We start from the raw sequence: 450 nt of genomic DNA, 5'->3' as shown, positions 1-450 counted from the left end.
TCACCAGTGGATAGAAGAAAAGCTTTCTTTATCCTTGGTTTGGAAATGGCTCCAAATGAGATCAACTTAGAAGACCTGCTTGGGAGAAGTAAGGGAAATACTTTTCTAGCCAGGATTCTTAGAATGTCTTGTAGAGCAGAGGATGAAGACCTAACTGCTCAACCCCTATTTGTTCCTATGTAAGTGATCTGTGCTGTCTTTCTCTCCTCAACACTTTTTTTTCTCTTTTTTCATTTATCTAAATAGTTTTAATTTTGTTTGTGTTCTTCTGATATTCATTTTCAAAACACAAGTAAGTGAAGAAGCCCCCATACAGGTTTCTATAAGCACATTTTTGCCTCATACACTTGCTATTCAGATGCAATTCTTTTTAATATATCTTAGCTTTGCCATTATGTTCAGTTTCTCTTGTTATCCATTCTAATTCTGTTAGTTTATTCCTGGACCTCT

This window comes from Mus pahari, chromosome 2 (genome assembly GCF_900095145.1).
Source record: "Mus pahari chromosome 2, PAHARI_EIJ_v1.1, whole genome shotgun sequence".
Classification (NCBI taxonomy): domain Eukaryota; kingdom Metazoa; phylum Chordata; class Mammalia; order Rodentia; family Muridae; genus Mus; species Mus pahari.
This window is presented reverse-complemented; position numbering follows the sequence as displayed.